Below are 8,814 nucleotides of genomic sequence, written 5' to 3'. Positions count from 1 at the left end.
TCAAAATTACATAAAATAAAATATGACAATCATACTAAAATTCAGCATTAATATATGTATAAAACATGCCATGATATGTGCCAAATCGCCCTATTAAGCTAATATCGTATATATGGTCCGATTTTATGGATTATTGTGACAAATAACTTATTAAAATCACAAAATATTACATAAATCACATCTATGTCCAAGTTAATTACCCCAACCACTTAGGACTCAAAACTTAGTCTTCACTAAACATTTGACAATAATTCAACTTGATGTTATACAATTGCTCTTTAATCTCTATTATTCATAATAATAAGGAAATAATTCCCAAAAAGTCATAAAAATTCGAAAAATTCAAAATCATAATTTTGTATATTCTAGAAACTTTCCAACATACCAAAATTTTAATAAAATTTGCCCTTTAAATTATTTTAATTTATTTCACAAATAAATCGTATAAAACATAATTTTAACACTTTAATTCCAAATTAAACATAAAATTATGCAATAAATCAAAATTAAATTTTTTTAATATTTTTAACAAGTTTCTAGAACCTGGAAATGACAAATATTAAGCCCAAAAGTCGAATTTTTATTTTAATGACTATTAAAGTTGCTATTTATTAATTTATATCCCATAAAATTAATAAGCATTAAAATTATACGAAAATTAACATGCAACTTTAGATATGAAGTTCATATCATATATACAACATTGGGAAAAAATTTCATGACATAAAATTTATTTTAGCTATTTTTGCCAAAATAGTCACTATTTATTCGATTTTTACATCTAAAAATCATAAATCACGCAAAATTAAATCATTTGATCTAACAATTTACATAAAGTGTGTAAATATTGCATTTGGCAACATACTAAATTTTCATGGGCAGAAACAAAGTCTAACCATTTTTAACATAAATACCTCTATTTAATCGACTTTTAACATGTAAAAATCATAAATCATGCTATATAAAACCATTTTATATGAAATTTTACATACAACTTGTAACATATGAATGTGAGGTCGTGTAAAAATTTCAAGGTCAAAATTATAGGCTAACTATTTTTAGCATTTTAATTGTCATTTTACTCAATAAAATGTAATAAAAATACTAATAATCATTTTAAAGAGCAATAAATTACCATAAATCATCAAAATGACCTAAAATCAATTTAGGACCAGAAGGTTTAACATGCAAAATTTTCGTGGCATTTATCTTCATAAATCATAAATTTTAAGTTTTATATGTTAACATATTAACTCGGAAAAACAAAACCGATTATGAATGCAACAACTCTTGCTCTGATACCAATTGTTAGATTCGAATATCTCATCTTAGACTCTTCTAATAACTAAGTGTTTATAAGTTTAGTCAGAAAACTTAAAGGAACTTATGCATGCATAACAAAATAGAAGGTAAGAAGAGAAAGTCGATTATTCTTACATGAGGGCCGAAAACGGTTTATACTAATTTGGTCTCCTACCAAATTAGTCTTCTTAAGTATATTCCAAATGCCCCAAAACCCTAGATCTAATTGCATGATCTACTCCTCAAGGATTGTACCAAGGAAACCCTTCTTAATACAAATATTAATTTTTTACTAGAAATTAATATTTGTGTCCTTAAAATATTAATATTATGAGATTACTACTTGGTCGGGTTTACTATTTTTCGTTTACTTGTCGTTAGGAGCACCTAGACCAAAACACAATTTAGAACTTCACAAACAACTCTACAATTAGTAAAGAGGCAAGTAAAGGTCGGATCCCAAGGGACGGGAATTGAGATGAGATTTCTATTGCAACTAGTGGTGTCTTAAGGGTGTCACAATTGGGGTTTGATGTTGAAGATCACTAAACTAAATAGCAATAAAAGTAAACAACCAAGATGAATTAAAAGGGATGTAAACAATTGATAAAGGCACTAGGGTGTCATGGGGTCATAGGGGATTCATGGGAATTGATCATACAAACATATTCTCAAGTTATAAGCAAGCAATTATTGTTGTAATGGATCGAGTTGGTTTATGTCTTACAATCCTAGGAAAGTTTGTGTCCCGGAGCCGAATCGATTAGATTGTACAACACCTACAAGTCGACTTAATCTTCCCTACTCAACAATATGCATGGTCTAATGAGACTCGAGTTGGTTTATGTCTTACAAGTCTCATTGAAAAGATAGGTGATGGGTAAAAAATGCAAGGATTCATAGGCTCACATTTCATTAAACATAACATGTGCATAAGTTGAGATCACAACAAGCAAGCAAATAAACTATGAAAGCATATTAATTTAAGCATGAATCATCCCCTATGTTGGTTTCCCCTAATTACCCATTAACCCTAGCTAAGGTAACTACTCACTCATTATCATGTTGAACATGCTAGCAAGGTTGTCAATCATACCAACAAAGTGAAACATGATGAATAAATAAAAGTGATTAACAATAATTAAAGAGGGATTAAGAGAATTATACCTACTAATGATTCCAATAATAAAGCAAAGAATAAAAGAAGTACTTGAATGCTTGATTGAGAGGTTGTCAATCTCCCAATAATAACCCAAATAATCTTCAATTACCCAAAATAAAGGATGAACAAGAGAGAGATTAAGGAAATAAAACTTGTATTAAAGCTTGATTAAATGTTGATTACAAGATTAAAGAGAGATTTGATTGATATTAACTACTCTACAGATTGCTAAGAAGAACATACTCTTCTAATTAGACTATTGGGGTATTTATAGTGGGGATTAGGTGCATGAATTAGGGTTAACTAAGGGCTTAAATGACGATTAAGTCCCTTGTTGAGGAAACGCCGGTCTCTTTTGGAAGACTCCGGTCTCTAGGGAGACTCCGGTCTCTAGGGAGACTCCGGTCTCTAGAAAAAGATGTGCATCCTTCCTTGAAGCTTGAAGAAGACGAAATGGGTCTGTCTGGGAATCCGGGCGTCTTTAGCACGGGACGGGCGGATTTGGCGGCCTCTGCCCGGGCGTCCAGGTGGTGAAGACGGGCGTCTTCTAGAGCTTTTGCCCGGGCGTCTTGGGGGTGAAGACGCAAGGATTGTGGGGTGAAGACGGGCGTCTTCTTGGCAATCCGCACGGATTGTCAGGCAGTCTTGTTCCTTCTTCTTTTCTTCCTTTGTCTTCATAAAATCCTTGGGGATTTCCTCGGGGATGCAAGGATCTTTTCTCATCATTGCCCATCTACTATAGTATGTACAAAGGCCTTCTAATCTTGTCTCTCCTTGATGCTTGGTCATTGAATTCAATCAATTTAGCCTCATTTTTCCATGAAAATGCAAGGTTTGCACTCCTTTCCTACCAAGGACACAAAACCTCAAAGAATATGCAAAACAAAGAACTAAATACAATAAATGACCCAAATATGCACTAAAAAGCATGGTAACAAGGCTAATTCGGGGACTAAATATGCTCTAATTATGGTCACATCAAATATCCACAAACTGAACCTTTGCTTGTCCCGAGTAAAGAGGTGACAAAGACTAGGACCATTATTAAACTAACCTAATAACATAGCCGATATGAGATAATTAGCGGGTCTCATTCCGCCCCTTCAACTCACAACAAGACAACCATGAGTTAGGATGCCTTCTTTCAAGGCAATGTGGGTCTTGCCAAAATGGCGACACATCCAAACATTAAGCACACAAAATCAAATAATGGATGCATCTACAAAAGAATAGCCACTTTCCTCATCTAAGTGGCGGAAATTATCTACAAGGGAAGCAATTCAAGGGTACATACTCCTTCATAGAGGCAATTTCTTCAAACTACTAAGCCTAGAAGGATACCAATAAATCACCTCCAAGTTGTGTCAAGCTAGGGTACCTTTGTCCTCAATCGTTAAATGCTTTTGTCAAGAGTAGACTCCCTATGGTGTTAGAAACACTGGAGGATCGCGGAATTCCCCTTCTTGCCTAGACAAGAAGAAGGGTCGTCCCCTCTCTACCATGCACAAAAATGGATACGATGGATAAAGGGATCAATAGAGATTTGAGTTTTACTTTGGGAGTTTTCTTTTGTTTTTGTTTTTCCCCCCAATTTCTTGTGGCATTTGACATTTGAGAACACTTCCTTGCCATTTCTTTTTGATTTTTGGCATTTCAATACTTGACAACTTTTAACTTTTCTTTGCATTTCTTTTGAACATTTTCAAAGTCACCCCATATGTAGTGAGGGTGGCTTATATTTGAAGCTTTAGGAGTTCTATTTTTGCTCCTCTTTTCATTTGATGCATTTTTTTTTTGCAAACTTTCTTTCACTTTTCATTTCATTGAACTCAAATTGATTTCTTTTTGTGCCCATTCCCTTTGATGACAAAAATGTGGTAGAACATGGATGATGGATGGATGCATGGTTTCAAGGGTCACCTTGGAATAAACGGTAGCCAAGGAGTTATCACACCACAAGGTACTCTTGACTAGGCCTTAATCAATGGGTCAAAGGATACTAGCATGACACATCCTAGGGTGTTTTACAAGTATTCTAACAAGCAAAGTCTTAAGAAGAAAAAGCATCTACTAGGGCCTATATACACTTGTCAAACATCCCAAGTAGACGGTTTCACAAAATTTTCTAACATGCAAACTACATGCCATGATGAAACTACCATATAAACATCCTAATGCAAATGATTCTACCAACTAATATGACATATAAACTAAATGCAAGTCCTAAGTTCACATTGTTATACCGCATCAATCAAAATAAAGCCACATAGTCATTAACATAAAGAGGAAAAAAGGAGATTGGAAAGATCATACCATGCGGTCTTCAATATCCTCATGTCTCGGATGTGGCGTAGTCGATCAATGTGAACAAGGATAGAATAAATACAATATATACATGACTACACTACAAAGGAAATGAACTTGTTTTTGGTTGTTCAATTTTTTCAATTTTTTATGGTTTTTCAAATATTTTGATTTTTTTGGATTTTTGAATAAAAGTTAAGTTAGAATTCCCCATCCCTACACTAATATGGGCATTGTCCTCAATGGCCAAAATGATGGGAAATTATGCAAGCATGATGCATGAATTCTACTCTAAATGCAAGCTACATTAATCTATACTACATGATGCATGGATTTTTGTTTATGACGGAGAGCGTAATTTAGATTACCTCCCGTTGCGTATGCATGTACTTCCCCAAACCGAGTTAGACATTATTTCTAATGTCCTAAAGTTGGGGTAGTTCATGCACACAAGATGCAATGCATGAAACTAAATTTGTCATTTTGGATTTTCAAAAGTGGGAACAATGAAATAAGAACACTTCAATGGGGCCGAGGTGTTAGTCCTCTATGTTGCTAGGACTCTCCAACCATGATCAAGATAAAGTAAATAAAACAAAGAAAGAAGTAGACAAACCTCAAGAGGGTAGGAGCCTCCAAAGCTTGCTAGTCTTCCACCATATCATCATTATCATCATCTTCCTCAATAGAAGTGGACTCATCACCACTTCCCTCTTCACTTTCTTGCTCACTTTCTTCATCATCCTCTTCTTCTTCATTAGCCTCTTCCTCAATGCTATCAACAACCTCATCACCGACAACCTCGTCGTCACCCGGAATCTCACCCCTAGATGCACTCGGAAAGAAGACTTCCCTATCCGCCCAACTAGGCAAAGGACATGAAGGATCAAGTAGTCCTTGCCTAGCTAAATGAAGGAGGGGTGGATATTGGGCTATGTAAGCATCTTCCCGATCCTTAAAAGCTTGCTTGTGCATTTCTTGACTAAGTAGAGTCATGTAGTCATTGCTTTCTTTAACACCTTCGGGTTTGAACTCTTGATACTTGAATGGATAGGGTGGTGTGACAATGGAAGAGGAGGGCATTTCAATTTTACCCCTTTGTTGACGGATGATGTATTCGGCTTCTTTTGAGAGGGGAAGAAGGTAGTTGGTCCGATGGACACTCAAACGGCATATCTTGGAAGGCAAAGTAAAAGATCTAGCCTCATTGGTGAGCCACCCATACTTGGTGTCAAGAGGGTTATGAGTGACCCATTTGTACTTGTTAATCATGGCATCCATGTCAATGAGATGACCCCCCTTTTTCGCCACATACTTGCTATCCTTGTTGAAATTCGGATCAAAGTACTTAGCCAAAAGAGTTACTAGACCTCCATTTACAATAACGGTGGTGCCTTGCTTTCCACAATCAACATTTAGCCATCTTTCCACCAAAAGCCTTAGAGAATTGTAAGGCTTGGTGAATTCCCTTCCAATATTTAAGGCCGACTCAAGAAGAACACAATCGAGCTTGGTAAAGTGGTTAGTGTCTTTTATTGCAATGATGGTGTTCCCGATGACCTTGTGCCACACTCTAATGCCCGGATGGTGGACTAATAAAGCGCGACTAGCATGGTAGTTCTCAAATTTCCTTCCGGAAATTGCCTCCCAAAGAGGAGCGGGGTCATACTTTCCAGGATTCTTGAAATAACTAGGTGAATCACTAAGACCCAATGCTTTACCCAATTCATCAAAGGTGATGCGCCTACTCACATTAGCAAGGCGGAACTCGATGTTTTCTCTAGTTTCTACCTTAGTAACTTTCAAAGAACTCAAGAATTCTAAGGTAAGGGAGGGGTATGTCAAATCTCTTGTAGCAAACAATTTTCCCAACCCCATGGCTTCAAAGAAGGCTTTCGTTTGTTCAAGGACACCCAACTTGTTCAAGGCATCTTCACATATGAACTTGGTGGATAGAAAGGATTTTCTAGCATACTTGGCAAATGTATCCCTATGGGAGTTAGAAATGAAAATTACCTCCGGATAGTTCGATAGTTGAGTAATTTCCGGAGTTGTTGATGTTGTTGCTTCCAAGGGAGGTTGTTGTTGTTGCACTTCTAAGTTTGAGCTAGCTACCACCCTAGCCAATGAGGCTTTCTTTGCTTGAAGACTCTTTTGTCTTGCTGAGAGTGCCTTTGCCTTAGGTGCCTTTGTTGCTGCTTTTGTCCTTGCCATTGATGATTTAACCAAGAAAAGAGTGAAAATCTTCAATTTCCAAGTATACCCAAATCGATTTTAAGGTGAAAGGCTTTGCCTTTATAATTTCAAAAATCGACTCAAAGGTTGAAGATTTTGGTGCTTGGTTTGATTTTTTGTTGGAAGAGGAGTAATTAATTGTTGTTAAAAGGAAGTTTTGATTTGATTTTGTTGAATGTGGTAGAGGAAATCTTGTTTTGGTGATGGAGAGGATGAGGGTTTTGAGTTTTGGAGTTTATGGGTAGTGTTTTGAATGAAGGAATGAAGAAGTGAATGGGGGATGGGGTATTTAAAATACCCGAAAAATTTGAAATAGCAGGGGAAGACGGGCATCTTTACTTCGGGACGCTCGGATTCTGCCTATTTTGGTTTGAGAATTCTCGCCTAAAGACGGGCGTCTTTCAGCAAAGACGCTCGGATTTATCGACTGCGGGACGGGCGTCTTCTGCTGAAGACGGGCGGATTCTCAGACAGTGAGATTACTTGTTTTTCACAGGCAAAAAGACGGGCGTCTTTCTTTTCAGGACGGGCGGATTTCTGAAGACGAGCGTCTTCTCCTCCAGGACGGGCGGATTCTTCAACAGTCCCAAAATTTCAAAATTTCAGCTCAGATGGACGGGCGGATATCGACAAAGATGCCCGGATTGCCTGAAGACGGGTGGATTCCCATGAAGACACTCGGATTCTGCCCCTTTTACCCGGATTCAGTTCCATCCGTGCACTTGAATATCCCTTGTCATTTTCCATTCTTCAAATACCGTGTTTTTCATTGTAGGGGCACTACTAAGGCATGAATAGCCTAGGCAATTGCTATCCCTACACTAAGCTAAAGCACTACACATCAATTGAATCATTAGTCCCTCCCTCACTTCTCTCAAAAATGATAATTATCTTGGTCAAGGCATAAAAATCCAAAAATGACAAAAAATGTAATGTAAGAATTAAAATGCGAGTTAGGGAGTTAGAAATATTTACAAATGGTGGTTTAGGGAGGACTCCACCAAACTCTCATCCTTAGTGAGATGTCATGGGGGCATGTCCAAGGTGTTTTTGATGTTGCTCAACACCTTGAAGAAGTAATCAAAAGCTTGTTCATTATCATGATAAATGTCTTCGATAGACCTTTGCCCTTGTTGTCGGTCTTGATCGATAGCATTACCAATATAGGGATTGAAAATCCCTTCAAACTCATCGTCCCAAAGACCACAAACTTCATCTACTTGATAACTAAAGATCTCTTGAGTTGATAGAGACAACTCTCCCACTTTCTTGTCTTGGCCAATGAGGCCATCCTCTTCATTGCTTGACTTTGGTGAGCTTTTCAAGCTCTCTTTGTTATAATTCACTTGCTCTTTGAATGGAGCATCTTCAATTTTCTTCTTCCATTGGAATTCCGACTTCTTTCTATCATCCTTCGGATTATAATGATCAACCATAAAACATGGTTCATGCAAACGGGGAGCTCTCATGGTCTTGTCATGATTGAAAGTTATGCTCTCATCTCCCGCTTCTAGAGTGAGCTCTCCATGCTTCACATCAATCACCGCACCCGCGGTGTGTAAGAAAGGTCTTCCTAGAATGATTGGAATGTTGGAGTCTTCTTCCATGTCAACAATGACAAAGTCCACCGGGATAAAAAATTTCCCAATTCATACGGGAACATCTTCCTATATCCCTAATGGTGTCTTCGTCGATCTATCGGCCATTTGGAGTGTGATATTGGTGCATTTAAGCTTTCCCATCCCCAACCTTTTACTCACCGAGTACGGCATAACACTCACACTAGCCCCTAGATCACATAAGGCTTTGTT

The sequence above is a fragment of the Silene latifolia genome, chromosome 7 (genome assembly GCF_048544455.1).
Source record: "Silene latifolia isolate original U9 population chromosome 7, ASM4854445v1, whole genome shotgun sequence".
Lineage (NCBI taxonomy): Eukaryota > Viridiplantae > Streptophyta > Magnoliopsida > Caryophyllales > Caryophyllaceae > Silene > Silene latifolia.
Note: the sequence above shows the minus strand (reverse complement) of the source record.